We start from the raw sequence: 23259 nt of genomic DNA, 5'->3' as shown, positions 1-23259 counted from the left end.
AGACAAGAGTGAAGTAATGATGGCTCCTCCTGCCGGGGAACAGGGTGCGGCGGCGGCGGCTGTGACTACAGTGTAACATTCACTTTTCACCTGATAATCTCATCAGACATTAGAACATTCCACTTTTGTATCATAGAGAAAAGTTTCCAGAAGTCTTCTGCAGGTCTTAATAAATTGTCATGTGGAAGTCTGAATGTCTCGGCTTTGTGAGTCAATGCTTACTCTTTACATTGACGTAAGAGACAAAAATAGCCCCTGGGACAATGGTATGGAAGATGAGTGAGTAGGACGTTTTCTCCAGTGTAACTTAAGGACTAATGTAATGTACTGTGGCAGGCTGCATTGTAGGCAGATTAAGTCACAAAGAGAAATTAACTCTTATGCGTCAACCGAAGGAGAACAGGAACAATACAAAGCATTAGCCACCAGTCAGATTCATACAGATACACAGTTATCATCATGAGTGTTGCTTTTCATAGCCCCGGTGCACAACTTTTCAGGAACTTTTTACAAGGTGCAAGTAAGAGTAACATGCTTGCCGATCAAACAAATCATGTGGGTAGTGAGGGCTAGTAAGCAATGTGTCCAATCGGGAAGGCCTGTCACTTGTTATTAAGAGCACAAAAACAATATATGTCCACTTCACCACAGCACCAACTAAAGCACATGAAAGTGCAGGGAAGCACAAAGCTAGAAGCAACAACAATGCACTTCAGCCATTCCAAGGTGAATATGAAACCCAGCTTTATTAAGCCTTAAAGGGGTACCCCGACCAGAAATGTTTTCTTTTAAATCAACTGGTGTCAGAAAGTTACATAGATTTGAAATTTACTGCTATTTAAAAATCTCCAGTACTTATCAGCTGCTGTATGCTCTGCAGGAAGTGGTGGATTCTTTCCAGTCTGACACAGTGCTCTCTGCTGCACAGGAGAGGTTTTCTATGGGGATTTGATCTGGACAGTTCCTGACATGGACAGAGGTGGCAGCAGAGAGCAATACACTTCCTGCAGGACATACAGCAGCTGATAAGTACTGGAAGACTGGAGAATTTTAAATAGAAGTAAATTACAAATCTTTATAATTTTCTGAAACCAGTTGATTTGAAAGAAAAACATTTTTGCCAGAGTACCCCTTTAAGAACTGGAGGAGGGGATGGGGTCCACAATAAACCATGGCCCTAATATGCACGGTCTTCCCGATACATTATTATTCCTGCACGTGAATGTAGTGACAAATAATATTTTGGGATTGTGTTTTTAATCCTAACATGAATCTAAACAGTTCTCGACGGCTGTCAACATCTCCTCCTCGTCCATGGGCAGCGCTGTCTAATAACGTTATGCTGACTGAAATGCTAGCCGAGCAACCGGACTAAATCACATGATCCATCGTGCTGCCAATATTTTTGGTTGTTATAATTACAGCGAGTATGAAAAAAATCTGAATTGTGTCTCACCTTGAAGAAGACGGACTGGCTAGTCTGGTGGACCTTCCAAGCATTGGGGCCAAAAGGGACTCTCCGTAATTTGCTCTGGTGGGTGTTTATGCTGCAATATATACAAGCATATAAATGACACTGACATGCCAAGCTCTAAAGACATTGTTCTCCTATTGTTCTAATGAAGGATTATTACATACAGCCTCCCCCCTGCAATGGGAATAGATCTCCGCGTATTAGCTTCACTGCCTGCAAGAAACTCCATGGTGCCAATAATATCTCTGCTGACATCACACGCTGTGACGCTGCTCGGGTTGCCAGGATGATTTAACACCCTGGATTCTCGCTGCCAGCTGATACTTGCCTTCAGGCTGATCCAGGAGGAAATATTTCCCAGTGATATAACATTGGTCTTTATGAGGACTGTCGTAACTTGTCAATTGGGTGATTGTGCGTGTGAAGAGGCTGAAACAATACATGGATTCAGGACTACAGCAAAGATGGTTTGCTTGGATTTAATTGGAGTCTAAAAGGAGATGAAAAAATTGAAATCTAAAATTGCCCTAAAATTTATTTTGCAAAGGATACTGGAGTCACTGCGATTTAACTCCTTACCCCTTAAAGGGGTCCTCCAGCAAAAATATTTTTCTTTCAAATCAGAGAGTTATATTGATTTGTAATTTACTTCTATTTAAAAATCTAAAGCCTTCTAGTACTTATCAGCTGCTGTATGTCCTGCAGGAAGTGGTGGATTCTTTCCAGTCTGACACAGTGCTCTCTGCTGCCACCTCTGTCCATGTCAGGAACTGTCCAGAGCAGAAGCAAATCCCCATAGAAAACCTCTCCTGCTCTGAACAGTCCCTGACATGGACAGAGGTGGCAGCAGAGAGCACTGTGTCAGACTGGAGAAAATACACCACTTTCTGCGTCATACAGTAGCTGATAAGTACTGGAAGACTGGAGATTTTTAAATAAAAGTAATTTACATATCAATATAACTTTCTAAAACCAGATGATTTGAAATAATTTTTTTATTTGCTGGTGTACCTCTTTAACCATTCCAGAACCAAGCTAATTTTTGGCCTAAGAACCAGAGTCCATTTTTCAGTTCTTACTTTGTGTGATTATAGCGATTCTGAGATACAAAATGCATGCACTCCCCCCCACACACACACACACATTTATTATTTGCATTGGGGGATATAGGGATTATGTGTGTATTTAACCTTATTTATATATTTTTTTAGTTATTTTTACTTTATTTTACAGTCCCACTTTCACTATGTGCTATGCCTGATGACAGTGCTGATCTGCATTGGATTGTCTTGTGCCTGTCACAGACATAGCAGATCACACTCTGCCTCAGGGCTGATCCTGTTCAGCTTCTGTAGCTATGACACTTGAGCTCTTAGGGAGCTTCCCAATTGTCATAACTAACATTAGGAATCTGATATCACTTTGCACAGCCCCGATGGTGAACAGAGGGAGAATTCCCCCTCTGTTCTTCCCTATAGAAGCTGCAATTGCACTGATGGCAGCATCTATAGGGTTAACTGAGCTCTTATCCAAGCATGTAACTGTATGTTAATCGGTGGGAACAGACTGCAAAAATGGACAAACAGTCACATCCTCAGTCCTGAAGGGGTTAAGGACAATAGCTTTTTTGATTTTTTTTTTTTTGCATGATAATATTCAGAAGTCCCCTTTTTCTCTCACCATAGCTGTGAGGGGTTTATTTTGTGCCGGATGAGTTGTAAACTTTAATGGCAAAATATGGGGACATACTGTATATTATTTTCTGACAAGATTTTCTTAACTCTTTGTGGTGGGGGAAGCAAATCAGTCATTGATCTTTGCATTTTAGATACAGGCCTCTTCAATTCCCTACGGGAAATAACTCAAATCAATTTGGAAATTTTCCTGAAAAAACCTCTACGCCGTCTAAGCAGATTTATTAAGTGATGCAAACATAAAGTAGCCAGTGTAAATGTGAATTATTCACTCATTTACGTGGTATATTTTTTAAGAAGCAGAGAATTTAATTTTAAATTATTTTTTTTTAAATGCTAATTTTTCAAATTTTTCACAGAATTTAGTTTTCCCACAAACAAGTACTCAAAATATCAACTAAAATGTACCACAAACAAAAAGTACATTGTGACACGAAATAACAATCTCACGTGGATAAGTTAAAGCATTGCAAAGTTACTGCACATACTGTACTGACAAGTCAATCTGAAAATGTAAAATGTTTGATATATTGCCACTCCTGCAGAGGAAATAATAAAGGTCATAGCTAACTTCTTGGTCCTCGCTCTGTGTCTTCAGGTCCCCCACTACGCGCTCCCGTCACCACTCCTGAGAGTCACCTATCTTAGCAGTGTCAGCTTGCTCAGCCAATCACTGACTGAAGTGGGCCACCACGGCCAGTGAATGACTGAGTGGGCTGCCATCTGGGGAGAACTTAGTGGGGGACCTGAAGATGCTGCAGCAGGACCGTGCTTAGGTAAGAATAGGATATATAGTATGTTTCTATGCAAGTACCTGAAATACCCCTTTAAGAGACATACAGCCCTAGTTAGCCTGGTCATTAAGGGGTTAAAAAGATTCAACAAAAATGTGACACCATTTATTAGCATTCGGTTTGTGTTGTCAATACGTATTACCAATCTAGTTCTCTTAGTACAGACCGCAGCATCTATAGGGTTAATGGCTGTCTGTAGTATGTCTGCACCAATGACAATAAACAAAGTTGTTGTGAGACTTTCCAAACAAGTATCGGATGGGACTTTTTGTGTGATGTTTTCCTCTGAATGTCACAGCTATTTGTCACGGCCTCACTATAGTACTCTATAGTAACGGAGCAGAGCTGATAAGTTATTATCCAAGCAGAAATGTCAGGTTTCGCTGCATATATGTTCTGGATAGCAAGAATCTAAAACAAGGTAAAACACAATAAAATACTAAAAAAAAAACCTGACATATTCTCACTGTAATAATGCCCTCACAGTATAAAATAACTGATTGTGACCATAGACCTTCAATAGCTGCAGGGTATCTCTCCCAATCTTCCCATCCCCATGAAGCCAACATACCTGGTCCTTCTCGAGTGGAAGGCCTCCATCAGGTGATCCCGTGCAAGGCATCAGTGTAATCGCGTAACCTCTCCAAAGCTTCCCTCTATTCTCAAACTCGTAATCTACAAAGGCCGATTGTCACTTCTTAGCATCCTCTTTGCTGTTTCAGTAGACAGGAGGTTTTGGCAACCGATGCAGCCAGTGGTATATAACAGCATTTCTCTGTAAAAGAGACAAAGGAGAGAGAGAGTGGATAAAAAACAGTAATAAAGACACAAAGCAAGACAAAAAGTTGCAACTATTGCCAACTAATTCCGAGCCTATAGAGCCCAGTGGTCTTTATTCACACTCACTTTGCTTAGCGCCACATTCCATTAAAGTGACCCTGTACCCACAATCTGACCCCCCAAACCACTTGTACCTTCGGATAGCTGCTTTTAGTCCAAGATCTGTCCTGGGGTCCGTTCGGCAGGTGATGCAGTTATTGTCTTAAAAAATTACTTTTAAAATTGCAGCCCGTGCCCAACTGGCGTATCTGTGCCCTAACTTTGCACCACCCCTCCGTCCCTCCTCCCCCCTCTTCATCATTAGGAATGCCACTGGAACATTTTCTCCTGTTTGAACATTGCACAGGTCCTTAACGATCCAGCCCATGTGCTGTGGTAACACAGGTGGTGAATATTAGGCAATCTGCCTGGAGCATTCCTGATGATGAAGAGGATGGGGAGGTGCAAAGCTAGGGCACAGATACGCCGGTAGGGCACGGAGCTGCAATTTTAAAAGTAATTTTTTATGACAATAACTGCATCACCTGCCAAGCGGACCCCAGGACAGATCTTGGATTAAAAGCTGCTATCCGAAGGTACAAGTGGTTTGGGGGGGTCAGATTGTGGGTACAGAGTCACTTTAGGCGTACCTATCAGTTCAGGACTGCCGCAGGATCACAATAAGACCGCGCACCTGTAGGATTTTGTCAGTGTATCTTGAAGTGATAGGAACACTTTAAGTGTTACCTACATTACAGCTTCAGCTCCTATCTTTAAAGGGGTGCTCTGGCAGTAGAAAACTTTTTATATGTTGCTGCCCTATTAGAAAACATAAACATCATATGCTTACCTCTCTGCTCCCTCATTGTCCCCCACTAACTGCCCCCCCCCTTTCCAGATGAACTCATTTCAACACTGACAGATGCTCAGCCAATCATAGACTGAGACGGGACATCACCATGGCCAGTGATTGGCTGAGCGGACTGTCATTGCCCAGACAAGTCCGTCTCGAAAGTGGCGGGGGCTATGATTAGTGGGGCACACCAGGGACGGCGCAGCAGGACAGCAGGGGAGCGTGGAGAGGTAAGCATTAGATGTTTATATTTTCACACCCCCATTGTCTTTGCATCGGTTCCGGCTCCCGTTTTTCTGGATTTCACCCTTGGTTTTCCTGTCACTTTTCTGAACACTCTTCTGCTGATGGTTTAGCTCTGCTCTCTGCTCTGTTCTTCTACTGTATTAGTACTACGGCCACCCTCTGTGCCTTTTCTGGGGGCTATGACCCTCTCACAGGTTTTTGTATGCTCAGGTTTGTCATTTTTATACTCCCACAGTTATTTCCCCACTGTCTTCCCGGCTAACTTGGTTCAATAAACGAGATAAAGACCCACAATACCTTTCAAATTAAATCAATTAATGGGTAAAAATAGCTGTAAACTACAGTACAGCACAGTACACTACAGCACAGTACACTATACTACACTACAGAACAGTACAGCACACAATAGTACACTACACTACAGCACAGTACACTATACTACACTACACTACAAAACAGTACAGCACACTATAGTACAGTACACTACAGCACAGTACACTATACTACACTACAGAACAGTGCAGCACACTATAGTACACTACAGCACAGTACACTATAGTACACTACACTACAGCACAATACACTATAGTACACTGTAGTACATTACACTACAAAACAGTACAGCACACTATAGTACACTACACTACAGCACACTATAGTACACTACACTACACTACAGCACAGTACACTACACTACAGAACACTATAGTACACTACACTACAGCACAGTACGCTATAGTACACTACACTACAGCACAGTACACTACACTACAGAACACTATAGTACACTACACTACAGCACAGTACACTACAGTACAGTACACTACAGTACACTATAGTACACTACACTACAGCACAGTACACTATAGTACAGTACAGTACACTATAGTACACTACACTACAGCACAGTACACTATAGTACAGTACAGTACACTATAGTACACTACACTACAGCACAGTACACTATACTACAGCACAGTACAGTACACTACAGCACAGTACACTATAGTACACTACACTACACTACAGCACAGTACACTATAGTACACTACACTGCACTACAGCACAGTACACTATAGTACACTACACTACAGCACAGTACACTATAGTACACTACAGAACAGTACAGCACACTATAGCACACTACACTACAGCACAGTACAGCACACTACACTACAGCACAGTACACTACAGCACAGTACAGTACACTATAGTACACTACAGCACAGTATAGTACACTATAGTACACTACACTACAGAACAGTACAGCACACTACACTACAGCACAGTACAGTACACTACACTACAGCACAGTACACTATAGTACACTACACTACAGCACAGTACACTACACTACAGCACAGTACACTATAGTACACTACACTACAGCACAGTACACTACACTACAGCACAGTACACTATAGCACACTACACTACAGCACAGTACACTATAGTACACTACACTACAGAACAGTACAGCACACTATAGCACACTACACTACAGCATAGTACACTATAGTACACTACACTACAGCACAGTACACTATACTACACTACAGAACAGTACAGCACACTATAGTACACTACACTACAGCACACTATAGTACACTACACTACAGCACAGTACACTACACTACAGCACAGTACACTACAGCACAGTACAGTACACTATAGTACACTACACTACAGCACAGTACACTATAGCACACTACACTACAGAGCAGTACAGTACACTATAGTACACTACAGCACAGTACACTATAGTACACTACACTACAGCACAGTACACTACACTACAGCACACTATAGCACAGTACAGTACAGAGCAGTACAGTACACTATAGTACACTACAGCACAGAATAGTACATTATAGTAAACTACACTACAGTACAGCACACTATAGTACACTACACTACAGTACAGTACACTATAGCACACTACACTACAGTACAGTACACTATAGCACACTACACTACAGAGCAGTACAGTACACTATAGCACACTACACTACAGAGCAGTACAGTACACTATAGTACACTACAGCACAGTATAGAACATTATAGTAAACTACACTACAGTACAGCACACTATAGTACACTACACTACAGTACACTATAGCACACTACACTACAGTACACTATAGCACACTACACTACAGAGCAGTACAGTACACTATAGTACACTACAGCACAGTATAGTACATTATAGTAACCTATACTACAGTACAATACAGCAATCTGAACAATGACTTATGCCAGAAGAATTTATGCCAACAACAATTAGGATCCTGTTAAGTAACAATCTTCATTTTAATAAATGCAGACCTAACTGCTTTAGTTTATCCTTAAAAATGCACTGCAATAATTTTTTTTATTTAAAGAAATCAACAGGGGTTGTGATTCAAGCAGTTTTGCAATTTACTTGGTGTCTCCCTTCACCACCCATGTGTACAGCTGCTGCACATCTACATTCAGTAAGAATCGCTCGCACTGTATGGTCAGCTCTCCTGTCACACGGCACCAAAACCTCTGTGACCACACAGTGACATTATACTGACTGAATTGTTACATAACACAGAGCATTGTCTCCTGGTAAACTGCAGAGCTGACAATAGAATAAGTAAAAGGTAATAATATAATTGGCCTATAAGGTAATTACCCTCAGTGGAAATACAACCTGCATGATGGACAGGTATGATTGCGCAAAAGACGGGGACTTCCTTTGTTTGGTCTCTTTTTTGAGCAGAGAAAAGACCAAATATCAGCACGGACCACAGTTTGGCCGTATGTATAGCATTTTTTTAAACATGGAAAACAAAATATATAAAGAGAGTACAGTGATCTCAAGATTCAATATTTTCAATATACAATGGTCTTTTCTGGACCATCATATCGTGAGACCAGACTCAGCATACAATGCTACAGACAGTCAGGATCTGCGGAACGTGTAATGAGATGATCGACCAATGAGAGTGGCCCAGTATTAGTGAAGTGCATGCACTGGTTGTGTAGTAGTGCATCCCTACAGTACAGTGTGATATTACATGTCCTGTGCTGATCTTTACCTGTGCTCCTGAGTTGTGCCTTTGGGCACCAGGTGATGGCGGCTTTATTTTATGTTTCTGGAACCCTGTGTGATCTGTACAGGACCATGAAAATGCTCCAGTCCTCTACATAGAGTAATACAGTCTCCAGTTTAGAACCAATTACCAGTTTTCCATAGAGTTTTGGTCTCAGCATACAATGGTCGTCCTGGAACCAATTAATATCGTATGTTGGGGGTACATTGCAAAAGTACTTGAGAAACAACCCCTGTGATCAGGTACCCCTTAAAGGAGTTTATTTTTATCATGTGCACCATTTTGCTGCAATTGTTTGTGCGTTGGGATATGTGTTCGCAGTCTTGTTATGAATATTCGTATGTTCGTTCTTAACATAACGTAACTTCCGTGCCGGGGGGCCAAGCAGGATCCAAAAATATTTGCACATTAGCTACGCAGCAAATTCAAGCAACACGGCGGAGTAGCCGAAAAAGGCTTCCCCCAATGCATAAAGGGAGGACAGGTTTCTTGCAATCTGCAACAACAGCCATTATTAAACGGAAAATTACGTTGTGTGAACATAGCCTTAAAATACAAACTACTAGAGGGCAATCATGGTAGATCAACACTGAAGCCAGAAGCCCTTAAAGCCCCTATTATACAGGGCGGTCTCCGGGAGCAAGAAAGCACCGACCTGTCAGGTCAGCACTCGACTGCTCCAGTGCTACACGTGCCGACAGCAAGGGGGATAAGTGCGGGGGGGTCGCCGGGATGATCTTTAGATTGTCTGGGGAGCCCATTAAACATAGAGCTGGTCTGATGCCACCATTTCTATTGCATGGAGCGACGGCAGCAGATGGTTGCTATCAAGGTCGTTTGTATTTTAACATGTTGACAGACAATGATCAGCCAACATTGTGCATTTCGGCTGATTGTTGCCTTTCATTACACAAAGCGATTTTTGGCTAAATATGGCCGATAATTGCTTTGTATTTTAGGGCCTTAAAGAGTCACTGTCTTTCAGAAATCAATAGTCCAGGCAATTTTAAGAAACGTTGTAAATTAGGTTTATTAGGCAAATATGCCATTATCTGCATTTAAAAAGCCTTTTCCCGGGTCCCCCTCCTTTTTTCCATTCACTGCAAAATATCAGGAAATTGTGACTGTGGAGGGCGGAGGAGGGACATGAGTCAGCAGCAGAGAGCAGAGAACAAAGGATTACAGGCACTGAGCTGGGTGAAAGCTGTAATCAGAGCTCAGAGAGGTCAGTGCTGTCAGAGGAGATAGCCGGGTCACGTAGTTGTAAATTAACTCTTTGTTGTCCTGTTTTGGTGCCTCATCTCCCTTCACCCCTCCCCTCTCCATACACAATGATGGAAGACGGGGGGGGGGGGGGGGGGGAGAGCTTCAAACTGCTTTTTCATGCTAAAAATAAATTTTCGGCTAATAAATCCAATTACAAAGTTTCTTAAAATCGTCTGAACTATTGATTTCTGGTAAAAAATAAATAAATAAATAAACAACATTGACACTTTAAGTCAATCCATAACCATGTGGATGACTATCCCCTTAGACTATATTTGGTTGTACATACAATATAAAACACGTGTGCAAATATAGGTACAAATGATTTTAACAAACACTACATGACAAGTACAAAAACACACAGATCCTGCACAACAAGCAAAAACATACACCAACCCAAATAACAATACTGAGATAAGGGAGAAAGCGGCCCCATCACCAAACCCCGCCATGGAGATAAAAGTGTGAGACAGGGCATTTTTGCCATTTTCCAGCTGTTTTTTATGATGTGAGGTTTCAGATGCCCAGTATCCTGGGACTGAAGTACAATTCCCAACAACTCTGCAAAAAATTCAAACTTGGCAAATGATACATCATGGCGCAGAAAATTCATATTACAAACCACGAATACGAAGAGTAAAAACTACGGCGCAAGCAGACATATCAACACGTACACCGAACTAAATAGTGTCTGGGCACAACACACGTACACCAAAAAAAGCTATGGCGTGCACGGTACCCGTATGATCCATGTCCCCCATAGTGATGATGGAAACGTTTGTCTTTATACCTCTCCCCATCACCCGCTCTACAGAGCCAAGGTGAGGAGTGTAGGATGGACAATATACCACAAACTGCACGGACTGTTCTATAAAGAAGAACAAACATTTCTTAAATCACAGAGTTCATCTCAGGAAAAAAAGCAAGAAATGTCTGTTGCTATGGAAACTCTTAGTAACCTGTGATGCATCGCTGTTGTGTAACTCCGGCTCATACTGGGTCACACAACTTACTGACATGGTCTCATATATCAACATAAAGTATATAAAAGTATAAAAAGTATGAAAGTACACATAGATAGAATGGGAAGCATCTCTGTCAAAAACACTGTCAGCTTTAATGAGTACCTGTCATCAAAAAGAACTTTTAACATATCAAATACATGTCAAAAGTTATTGATCACAGTTGATCTCACTGCTGAGCCCCGCTGTGATCAGGAGATATCGCCAAGGAGAGAGCGCGGCAGCAGCAACATATACAGCTGGGGAGTGTCTCAGTAATTTTATAGCCATGGCTATATCTGATCAATGTCATGTCTGATGACAGATTACACAGGTTGTACGCTCCCCTGTAGTGATGCATTGGGGCAGAAATCACAGTCGGCTCTCACTGTGTGACCATATGACAGTGGGGTGCATATGTCTGGGGGATCTGAGGAAAGTGTCCTGGATATCCTGATTACCAAGTGGGTGATGTGAATGGCCATGGGCCCCCCAGGAGCCCCTAGATATAAATTCTTTTATTTATGTACAAAGTAAGGGTAGAATCACAGCGGATTTCACGCTGCACATATTGTTCCCATACTTGTTCCCATTAGAGTCTATAGCCCTGCATTCTTCCAGCTGATTTCAATTTCACAGCGAAAATGTAGTGGAAGCCATCTTTAAAGAGAATGACACTAAGTTTATGCTGCCTTAAAGGAGAAGTCCGGCGAAAATTCTTATTAAAGTATTGTATTGCCCCCCAAAAGTTATACAAATCACCAGTATACACTTATTACAGGAAATACACATAAAGTGCTCTTATCCCTGCACTTACTACTGCATCACGGCTTCACTTCCTGGATAACATGGTGATGTCACAACTCCCAGAGCTGTGCGGGCTGTGGCTGCTGGAGAGGATGATGGCAGACCGATGCTCAGTGTCCCTCCAGTGCCCTGTGTCCCTCTGTGTCCCCCTGCCATCATCCTCTCCAGCAGCCACAGCCCGCACAGCTCTGGGAGTTGTGACATCACCACGTTATCCAGGAAGTGACATCACCACGTTATCCAGGAAGTGACATCACCACGTTATCCAGGAAGTGACATCACCACGTTATCCTGGAAGTGACATCACCACGTTATCCAGGAAGTGACATCACCACGTTATCCAGGAAGTGACATCACCATGTTATCCAGGAAGTGACATCACCATGTTATTCAGGAAGTGAAGCCTTGATGCAGTAGTAAGTGCAGGAAAAAAGCACTTTATAAGCATTTCCCATAATAAGTGTATATTGGTGATTTGTATAACTTTTGAGGGGGCAATACAATAATTTAATAATTTTTTTTTACCTTACTTCTCTTTTAAATAGGGGCAACATAAACTAGTGACAGAAATGCTGAACAGATCGGTGTATTACTGACATCATTCTGTTCAGCCATTCTCCTAATGTGCAGGAGAATAGAATTCTTGCCACATCCCTGCCCCGCCCTGCAGCTGCTGATTGACAGGTGACTGCTTATACACAGCATGGATAGATAACTGCCAATCAGCAGCTGGTGGGCGGAGTTTTCTGCTTCTCATGAATATTCAGGACTACTGGGCTCATGCAAATAATGGAGAGGACTACTTATTATCCATGTTCCTTATTGCAATCAATATTCCTTATGATCCAGACATATGTAGCATAATGTATCACTTTATTTATTTACCTTTATTTATTAATGGCATACCGGGAGAAACATAGATCACAAATGTAAACACGTTACATGATGTATGGCTATATAAAGTGGTAGTGCTTTTCTTCCCATACATAAAAAGGACCTCTAGAGGACCATCTCATTATCCAGATGAAAGTGCTAGTGCCTGTATAAGGTACCTACTAGAGACAATAATCAGCCCCAAGTACCAACGTCACATCACCGTAACATGTTTACTACGTATCACAACCAGACAGTTTCTCTGGGACCCCCCTGACCTGCGTCTCATGTCCCTCGACCCCCGAATATGCACGTCGCTTCCGATTTCTTCTGTTGTCCATTGTTGATGTCATAAATAAATAGATGTTTTCTTGTAGGTTGATGGCTGATAACCACTGAATGAAGGTCTGATGATCCATGGTTTTGCAGGTGCAGCCATGCACATCTTAGTCCATTTTGGAAGTTAGCTCTGTACAAATTAGTCGTACATGATCAACGAGACCGGGCACAGGAGGCAAACCAGCCTTCTTGGAACATTCTGGGAACTTTCTGAGAACATTCTTTCCTGGAAGATGAATTGTTCACAGAAGATTTTTTCGTATGATTATCAGCCAAAGATCTGAGACACAGCTGACTTCCTTCTAGACAATGACAACCTGTCATCCATCGGCTGAAACAATTGTTTGTGATTAAATTTTACCTGATGTATGATCATTTCCATAGAAATCCCTCAATAATCTGCTGCCAGGCTCTCCACTTGAGGCTTGTCTCCCTTAAAGGGAAAATTGAAGGGAATCACCCCACATTGGCATATGTAATTAGCCACTTTTACTTGGCAGCTCTGTTGGTGTTATCTTCTCGAGCTGGGTTTATATTAATATGGCAATGCAGTCGGTGGAAAGCGCATCTTTGAACTGATTTAAAGAGTGTGGCGATGTAATTCTGCTGCAGGATCGCCAGACAGCCTGTATGGGGGAATGCATCTTGCAGCGTTCTCTGTTCCAGCCTGTCCAATGAAAAAAAAAGGATGAAAAGCCTGATGATAACTGATCATTGTTTTGCTGGAATGTCCACCCTCATTTCATCTTCATCATCCTGGTGGGTTTTTATTAAGAATCAGCAGCCACAGCCCGCACAGCTCTGGGACTCGGGGTGTGACATCACCATGTTATCCAGGAAGTGACATCACCATGTTATCCAGGAAGTGACATCACCATGTTATCCAGGAAGTGACATCACCACGTTATCCAGGAAGTGACATCACCGTGTTATCCAAGAAGTGACATCACCATGTTATTCAGGAAGTGACATCGCCATGTTATCCAGGTAGGGACATCGCCATGTTATCCAGGAAGTGACATCACCATGTTATCCAGGAAGTGACATCACCATGTTATCCAAGAAGTGACATCACCCTGTTATTCAGGAAGTGACATCGCCATGTTATCCAGGTAGGGACATTGCCATGTTATCCAGGAAGTGACATCACCATGTTTATCCAGGAAGTGACATCACCATGTTTATCCAGGAAGTGATATCACCATGTTATCCAGGAAGTGACATCACCATGTTATCCAGGAAGTGACATCACCATGTTATCCAGGAAGTGAAATCACCATGTTATCCAGGAAGTGACATCACCATGTTATCCAGGAAGTGAAATCACCATGTTACCCAGGAAGTGACATCACCATGTTACCTAGGAAGTGACGTCACCATGTTACCTAGGAAGTGACGTCACCATGTTATCAAGGAAGTGACATCACCATGTTACCCAGGAAGTGACATCACCATGTTACCCAGGAAGTGACATCACCATGTTACCCAGGAAGTGACATCACCATGTTATCCAGGAAGTGACATCACCATGTTATCCAGGAAGTGAAGCCTTGATGCAGTAGTAAGTGCAGGGGAAAAAGCACTTCATAAGCATTTCCTGCAATAAGTGTATATTGGTGATTTGTATAACTTTTATATACTTTAAGCGTACAAACCCACACACCGTATACGCAGCAGATACGCAACAAATACGCAGCAGATTTGATGGTTTAGATTTGATGCTAAGTTCAGTTATTTAGATCTAAGGAGAAAAAAGAGTAAGTTGGGATTCAGCTCACCTAGGCGTTGTCTTCCTTGCAGCAATCACGAAGAGTGGAGGGTGCACGGATGTCCGGTGCTGGCTAGGCACTGATTACTGAACGTAGGTGAAGAAAAAAAGTGGTGGATTCCGGCACTCCAGACGTGAGATTAAAACTTAGCTTTTAATAAATATACATTAAAATAGGATGTCACTGGACGGACCAAACACCACACACCGTATACGCAGCAGATACGCAACAAATACGCAGCAGATTTGATGGTTTAGATTTGATGCTAAGTTCAGTTATTTAGATCTAATCTGCTGTGTATTTGTTGCGTATTTGCTGCGTATCGCAGCAGTAAATACGCTGCGTACACGGTGTGTGGGTTTATACCCTAATAAGAATTTTCACTGGACTTCTCCTTTAACGTGTGTGAACATGCTTTATGTTCGGGAAGAGTCTTGCGCGGTGCATGTGCAGGCAGGCCATGAAGGTTGAGTGCATTATTTACTGTTCTCTTACAATTGTACCTGCTGATTCCTGGTCTTTCTGTAGCTCTCCACAGCTGCTCCTTGGCTCTTGGACAGCTCTTCTGATAATTCCTTTCACTGTCTGAAACCACCTGGTTATGGTCGGTTTAGGGTGAAATTCTGTTCTTTCCACTTCCGGACTGTGGCCCTAACAGTGCTCACTGGATCCTTTAGTAGTTTAGAAATTCATCGGTAATCATCTCTGTCAATATGTTTTGCACTAATAAGGTTGCAAAGACAAGGTTTTGAGACAACTCACTGGTTTTACCCATCATGAGATGTTCCTTGTGTAGCACCTTGGTAAGGAGGCTTTTTACAGGCCATGAGCTCAACCAGACGACATCCATGGCTCTTTCTTCATGTGTTCTATACTTTTTCTCTGTGTTATTTCTCATTATAACACATAACTAGTTCATGGACATTTAGGGTTTGATTTCTTTGCCTGTGGGGATTGGATGGGTCATTACTGATACGGTGAGAACTTCACGTCAATAGTATCTTTACGCTATCTTCATACAACGTTGTAATGACATCCGTTTCAAATGTTATTTTATAACAGTGGCCGTTATTTGTATAATAAACACCCACAAGACGGCTGTCATTTCGACTGTGTGTAAACACAACCTTAGAAGTACATTTATTTTCATCTGCATAAAGTTGGTGACGTGTTGAATACTTATTTCATCCGTGTATATGTGTACATATATGCACAAAGTATACTAGAGGGGGGGCGGAGCGAGCCAGCGATGTGAGCAGACGTGCTGTGCTGGAGCTCCGTCCTGTGGCCTGCAAATCAGCCTTTAATTAGCACCCCCGGCACCCTCAAAGATCCCCCCCACACATGGGGAAGACCCCCAAGGACCGGCAGCAGTACCCCGTACCGGAGGTCCACCGGAGGAACCGCAACCAGACGCTGGATCGGTTCCTGGCTCCGGGGCCCAGCAGCAGCTCCCGCTCCCTACCAGGCACCCCGGCAGAGGCTGAAGCGGCTTCCACCCGCCAGACACGGTCCCCGGCTCACCTTGCCTCGCCGCCGGACCCGCCGGTCACGCATCCACTCACCCCGTCGGAGCAGGCGAGTAGAGGCCCTCTGACGCGCTCGGCGCAACAGGGAAGAGGAAGACGGGCGCCATCTTGCCCACGTGTCCGGCGCGGAGGTCCGGGATCTAGATCGGGCATTCCCTGGCTGCCGGCTCGTACCGGCAGACGCTCGCCGGCCTCCTCTCCAAGGGCTCTCCGGGGGGCGAACTTGCTGAGCCGGGTGAGTAAGGGAGGCTCAGATAAAGGCAGGTCCCCTCAGTCGGCCCTTGCAGCTGGGGAGGCGCCATCTTGCCTGCAGCACTGCTCTCCCAGGGGACACGCCACAGCCACCCCGAGGCCCCTCTCCTCCCCACAGAGACTGCCTACCCTCCACCTGTCCGCCCCTCCTGCGGCTTCTCCCATCCCAGCTTCAGGACAGCTTACCCCTATAACATCAGGGGGTGCATTGTCCACTGAAGAAGCCCACTTCCCTGTGGCTGGAGCTGCTCCTCTCCCTTCCTCCATCCCTGCCTTGCTACAGTCGGCCATGTCTATTGCCCCTCAATCTCATGAGGCGGGGCAGGCTAGCACTATGAGGAAGAAAGCCCCTAAACAGCCTCCACCCCAGCCCGCAACCAGGGACACTGCCAGGGAGGCTTGCCCTGATACTAATGACTGGCAGACCTCCAGAGACTCAGACTCTGACTCCTCTTTGTTTGGCCCGCAATCACAGAGAGGCATGCATAAACTCCTATCTCAACTACCAACCAAAAATGATTTCCAACTGCTGATAGCCGAGGTTAAGGAGGCGTTCAAAACTGAAATCTCTAAAATCCGCAAAGACATCCAGCACATTACTAACCGGGTTGAGGGTGTTGAGGAAGAACATGATGCCACTCGAGCCTACATAGCCCAACTGCACACCACTGTAGCGGCCCAATCATCTATGCTGAATGACGTGCAACGCCATCTAGAGGATATAGACAATAGAGGACGCCGTAATAACATCCGAGTCCGGGGTTTACCGGAAGCAACCCAGGCTGACGATCTCCCGGACACTTTGGAAGCCATATTTAATACTATTCTGGGGGAACCCGTTTCCCACAAGATAAAGTTGGACCGGGCTCACCGGGCTCTCCGGCCTTAATCAGCTAACGGCAACCCGAGAGATGTGATATGCTGCGTACATGATTTTGCTTTAAAGGAACGCATCATGACCAAAGCACGTTCCCTGAAGGATTTTGACTTTGATGGAGCACCTCTTCAACTCTTCCCGGACCTTGCCTGGGTCACTCTACAGAAACGGAGATTTCTTCGCCCCCTCCTGCAAATCCTACGGGATCATCAGGCAACGTACCGTTGGAACTTTCCTTTCTCCCTGACGGCCAGGAGGGACGGCAAGTCGGCCACCCTACGTGACCTGGATGACCTGCCGCATCTCTGTGAAACCCTAGACATCCCCCTTCCGCAGATCTCCGAGTGGGTGATTGCCCCACCTCCTCCACACCCGCCGGACGAGGTCTGGCGGCCTGTGCGACAGAAGCGTCAGAGGTCTCACCCCCGAAACCCTTCATCACTTCCTTGAGAGGCCGCTGATGGCAGGCTATCTCCCGTCCACTTTTGGGGACTCCCCCTCCTCCCTTTTTCTTGATGCCGGGACCCTTGCCAAATCCCTGATGGGCTGTACTATTTTGCCTACTACGAGCTACAGGGCCGCAAGGACGGAGTACCCACACTGTTGGTTTTCGTTTGCTGTGTGGTTGTCGTCTTTAGTTCTCCTCTCCCTTTGGGCTCATTGCCTGGCTCCCCCGCTTCCCTCGGAGCGTTTGTCCTCTGTCCTTTCCTTCCCCAGATTCCTTTCCCTTGGTGACAGAGGAAGGACCTATTGCTCCCACCCATGCATTTTTTGCGTGGGTTTTTGGCTCACAGCCACTTTTTTCCTTTATGGAAGCCCTTGTTCTTGATTGATTTACTATACCAATGTGTTTTTTTTTGTGTTTGTTGTGTTGTCTTTCTCGTCCCTTTCCTCCATGTCTCTCCCACTGTTGTGTCCCCCTCCTTTTTCCTGCAGTTCTGGAGGTTGCTGCCCTGGTTAGACACCGCTCCTGACTTCCCACTTCATGGGGCTCATCGGATGGGGACTGGTGAGTCTTACTACACATGCATTGCCCTCTCTCCCTACACTCCATATGGCTAAGATTATCACACTTAATGTTAAGGGACTTAACTCCAATCTGAAGAGACGCCTGCTCCTGCAGGAATTAAGATCTCAGAAAGCCGATATAGCATATATACAGGAAACTCATTTTGATGCCTCCGCCACCTTTAACTTTGCTAAACACTCATATCCACTAGTTCATTCTGCCTCTATGGGCTGTAAGCGGGGGGGTGTAGCCATTATGGTCTCCCGGACCTGTCCCCTACAAGTGGAGACGACCTACTCAGACCCCGGCGGTCGGTATATCATAATTGAGGGGTCCATCCAAGGCAAACCTCTACTATTATGCAACATCTATGCCCCTAATAGGAAGCAGATTCCCTTTCTCCGCGGGGTCCTCAAGCGCCTTTCTCGATACCCTCCTTCGCCCTGGATCCTGGGAGGCGATTTTAACCTCCCTTTTTCTGAGGTGATGGACAGGCACTCGATCTCTGGCAACCCACCATCTCCCGACCAGTGTCGGCTTTCTACGGAGTTTCGGAGGCTGATCCGACAACACAGTCTCTATGACTTATGGCGCATTGAGCACCCTGGAGAGAAGCTTTTCTCCTTCTACTCCCACCCTCGGCAAACACACACGAGAATTGATTATCTCTTTGGCAACATCCCTACAGTGCGTTTGCTCAAAGGTTCAAACATCGACCCCATCTCTTGGTCGGATCACGGACCGGTTAGCATTTCTCTAGCTTCCCTACTGTCACCTACTCGCCACTGTCACTGGCGTCTCAATGAGTCGCTATTGAAAACACAGACTCTAAAAGATTCTATCCAACACTGTATTGGGACCTACTTTGCCGAGAATGAAGGCTCGGTCTCAGCCCAGTCTACCCTATGGGAAGCCCATAAGGCGGTTATTAGAGGCCATTGCATCGCCCTGGCGTCCAGGGGGAAGAGGGATAGACTAGAGGCTATTAGGGAGACCAAATCCAGGATAGGTGTCTTAGAGGCGGCTCTATCCTCCCGGCCATCTGTCCAGGGTCTGCGTAGACTGATCGCGGCTAGAGCCAAACTTAAAGACCTCCTTACACACAAAGTAGAACGCTTGCTCCTGTTTTCGAAGCAACGCTTCTATGAGAAGGGAAATAGGGCTCATACCCTGCTGGCACGTATGCTAAACGACCGCTCGGCTGCTCAGTCTCCGCGGGCCCTTAGAGACCACCTGGGTCGTACCAAATTTCACCCTAAAGATATATCCTCGATTTTTGAGCGATACTTTTCAAAACTATATTCTTTACCCTCTTCCCTTCCTTCTGATCCTGCAGCGAGAGCCAGACAAATACAAGCCTTCCTTTCACAGTGTGGACTCCCCACACTCTCCCAGGAGGCGGTTGAACACTTAAATGCTCCAATCTCCTTGGAGGAGTTATCTGGGGTGCTTAAGGACCTTCCTTCGGGACGCTCGCCGGGACCAGATGGATTTACGTATTTGTACTTTAAGACCTTTCAGGAGCAACTTGCCCCGCGGCTAGTATCCCTGTTTAATTCCTTCATGGAGGGCTCTGAGACTCCCCCCCCCTCTATGCTCCATTCCCTAATCACCCTTATCCCCAAGCCTAACAAGGACCCGCTAGAATGCTCCAGCTACCGACCCATTGCACTGCTCAATGCTGATCTGAAGATTTTCACGAAAACCTTAGCCAACCGCCTCAATCTCTGGCTGCCAGGATTGGTGGATAAGGACCAAGTGGGCTTTGTAATGGGTCGACAGGGAGCAGACAATACTAGACGAGCAGCCAATATTATAGATGCGGTTAACTTACAAGCCGATAGAGCCTTGATACTAAGCCTTGATGCAGAGAAGGCATTTGACCGCCTTGGTTGGCCCTTCCTTTTTGAAACCCTTCGGACTTTTGGCTTTGCAGGTCCCTTTGTTACGGCCCTTCAGGGGCTTTACTCCCGCCCCACGGCCTCCATTAAAATGCCTCACCAACTCTCGAGAACTTTCTCCCTCCATAATGGGACCCGCCAGGGCTGCCCCCTGTCCCCGCTACTGTTTGTGCTCTGCATAGAGCCTTTGGCGGCAGCCATCAGAAACAATGTGGATATCCAGGGAGTGCACATTAGGGGTATGGAATACAAACTGATGCTGTTTGCAGATGATGTCTTACTTACCCTGACTAATCTACCCACCACCCTTCCGAACCTCCATAAACTGCTCCAAGACTTTGGGGTCTTGTCTGGGTACAAGGTGAATACCGCCAAGACGGAGGCTCTTCCATTAAACCTGCCCGAAAACTAACTTCGCTCTCTCAGAGCCAATTTCCATTTCCGTTGGTCCTGTGACTCTATCGGATACCTGGGTATCCGTCTCACCTCCTCGTATTCTTCCTTGTACCTAGCCAATTATCCCACGCTCTTCCGAACTGTTAAATCCCTCCTATTGTCCTGGAATAAACATTTTATCTCCCTACTAGGCCGAATAGCGGCGGTTAAAATGACTATCCTCCCCAAATTACTATATCACTTTGTAACATTACCAGTAAAAGTCCCTATGCGAGAATTAAAAACTATCCAAACCGCCATTTTCCGGTTTATATGGAACTCTAAGCGCCATAGAATCCCCAAAACTGTTATGATGGCCAGTAAGACTCAGGGGGGGTTGGCGACGCCTAATATTCTGCACTACTATTGGGCAGCACACCTAAGGGTTATCCCATCTTGGTCCTCCTACCATGCATACAGTAAATGGATGGCAATAGAAAGGAGGTGGCTGGCCCCCACACACCCAAACTCCCTCCTGTGGCTTCCCGACCCTGCCGCCCCCTTGCCTCGACCACTATTAGGGCCTATCAGATTCACTAAGCATATCTGGGACACCTGCTCTAAGCGATTCCAACTCTCTTCTACAGCTCCCCCTCTGGCCTCTTTCCTTCTCACTCCGGCTTTTCGGCCGGGCTTGGAGTCCGTGGTGGTACAGACATGGGGTTCTCGGGGACTCTTTCATTTTGCAGATGTTGTGAGTCCTCTGACGCGCTCCCTGCTCTCTTTTGACGATTTATGCGAGAAACGGGCTTTACCCGCCTCCGAGCATTACACTTTTCTGCAGTTGCGGCATTTTATGCTGGCGCACATAGGTGACACCACGGTCTCCAAGCCCACGGCCTTTGAGCAACTGGTCAGAGCCGGCCCGGGTATGAGAGGCCTTGTTTCCGATATATATAAGATATTAGGCTCGCCAGTGAATGACTCACCAGTCCGACACACGTACATGACTAAGTGGGAGACGATCCTGGCCAAACCAATCCCCCCCCGAGCACTGGGACATTATTTGGGACAGGGCGGCTAAGTCTTCTCCATGTGTTTCCTACAAAGAAACCCAATATAAATTACTAATGTTTTGGTACCACACCCCCGAGTTGCTTCACAAACTAAATAGATCCATATCACCCCTGTGCTGGAGGTGCCATGCTGGGGTGGGGTCTCTATACCATGTTTTTTGGGAATGCCCTATTATTCGGCCCTATTGGACCACCGTATGCGAGGTATTTTCCTTAGTATTACAACACCCCTTTTCACCTGACCCAGTGTCTTGCCTCCTTAACCTGACCCCTAAGTCGGTGGGAAAGAAATCTACTAAGCTGCTCTTGCAAATGCTGACAGCAGCCAAAACCTTGATAGCTAGACAATGGAAGTCAGTTCTCCCTCCCTCCCTTACTGACTTGGTTGCGAGGATTAAGGAGGTACGAACGATGGAATCGCTGACGGCAATGATGAATAATAGAGTGGCTGCCTTTGAGACTGTATGGGCCCCATGGGATGCGTATTGTTCACAAAAGGGTTATACCTGATTGACTCCAGAACTGATCCCCCCCCCCCAACCCCCTCCCTACCTTCACGACCCCTCCCCTATCTTCTCCCCTAACGTATCTTTGGTGTCTTATTGTCCAAGTGTGTCTTCCCCTGTAGGTCCTTGTGCTGTCCACCTAAGTTTGACTCTTTGACTTTTTGTATATGCGATTTGAGACATGTCCATGATTATACTGCATACTGCAGATTGCTTTGTACTGCCGCTGTTTATTGTGCACTGCATTCCTTTACTGTTTATATGAAAACTTTAATAAACATTACAGTTATAAAAAAAAAAAGTATACTAGAAGGCTGAAGAACATCATAAATGAATAAATGGCCACTGCCAATAAATAATGATAAATCGGCCACTAGGTGTCTGCCTTACTGGAAAACTGAAATTGAGATTCCGTCACTAAGGCCATTTGGTCCTTAGTAACGGTAAGAAAAAGAAACCAAATAGCCGGAAGCTGTATATGCCCCTGTGCACTGCTGCAGATGAGTAAACTAACCAATCTAAGGGAAATGTCATTAATAAATTTAAAAAAAGGCCCGTAAACCAGCTCAGAGTGAAACGTAGCAGCACATTGGGGCACTAAATGGATCGCTGGAACTGAGAAATTAAAATAGAAACCAACAGCATATATATAAGGCCAGCATTAACTATATATTTGCTGGGATTTTTTTATTTTTCATATGTCATGACATGATATCTTT

The 23259-nt window shown here is 44.9% G+C and overlaps 1 long non-coding RNA gene across 1 annotated transcript in view; it reads right to left on the bottom strand.

Moving 5' to 3' along the window:
• Positions 1-1465: 1465 nt before the first annotated feature.
• The window catches only part of LOC138767801 (uncharacterized), a 38852-nt gene continuing 17058 nt past the window's right edge, over positions 1466-23259 (bottom strand). Inside the window, exons 2-3 of the long non-coding RNA XR_011358853.1 lie at positions 4534-4737; positions 1466-1547 (exon numbers count right to left, since the gene is read on the bottom strand). This is a non-coding gene — a long non-coding RNA (uncharacterized lncRNA). The remainder of the gene's footprint in view (positions 1548-4533; positions 4738-23259) is intronic.

Source organism: Dendropsophus ebraccatus, chromosome 11 (genome assembly GCF_027789765.1).
Source record: "Dendropsophus ebraccatus isolate aDenEbr1 chromosome 11, aDenEbr1.pat, whole genome shotgun sequence".
In the NCBI taxonomy this organism is placed as follows: domain Eukaryota; kingdom Metazoa; phylum Chordata; class Amphibia; order Anura; family Hylidae; genus Dendropsophus; species Dendropsophus ebraccatus.
The sequence above is the reverse complement of the archived record's forward strand: the minus strand, read 5'-3'. Positions and strand labels throughout refer to the sequence as shown.